Here is a 686-nt window from a genome sequence, read left to right as displayed (position 1 = left end):
GTCTTAAACAGGCTAATATGCTACATTATTATGTCTTAAACAGGCTAATATGCTACATTATTATGTATTAAACAGGGTAATATGCTTGTCGACGGTTGACAGCACACAGCTAACTAACTACTAGCTAATGTATCTACTACATACCAACGGTAAACTGCTGGTAAAAACACAAATAACGCCTAATATAAATGACAACTAGTAGTTTAGCCAGGTCCTAGCATGAATCATTTTTTCTCATGACGACTGATGTATAGATGATTCACTTACTTAGACAAATGTAGGCTACTTGTTGTAAGTTGTGGATAAAGGCGTCTGCTACATGTCTAAAATGTGATGTCATGTACTTTTCTAACACAGAACAGTGGAAGAGCAACAGAGCGACGGAGCCTATAGGTAACATGAGTTCAGAGGTGAGTGGTCGCTAGCTTCAAGGCAGGTCAGCCAGCTACAGGGTTAGAGGGCTACAGGTAGGCAGGCCAGCCAGCCAGGTTATGTCAGGTAGAATGTTAGTTTACGCTGCACTAGTAGTAGTTATGCATGAGAAGTGTTGAGGACACACACCTATGGTGGAGGCTGACACACCTTCTCCCCGCTATCAGGACGTGTTTCAAGACGTGCGGAGACATTTCTCCGTGGTGGAGTGGGCCCGCCTGGCAGAAGGGGAGAAGATCCGCTACAAGAGCATG

Source organism: Nansenia antarctica, assembly GCF_963989245.1.
Source record: "Nansenia antarctica genome assembly, contig: SCAFFOLD_132, whole genome shotgun sequence".
Taxonomy (NCBI): Eukaryota; Metazoa; Chordata; class Actinopteri; order Argentiniformes; family Microstomatidae; genus Nansenia; species Nansenia antarctica.
The sequence above is the reverse complement of the archived record's forward strand: the minus strand, read 5'-3'. Positions refer to the sequence as shown.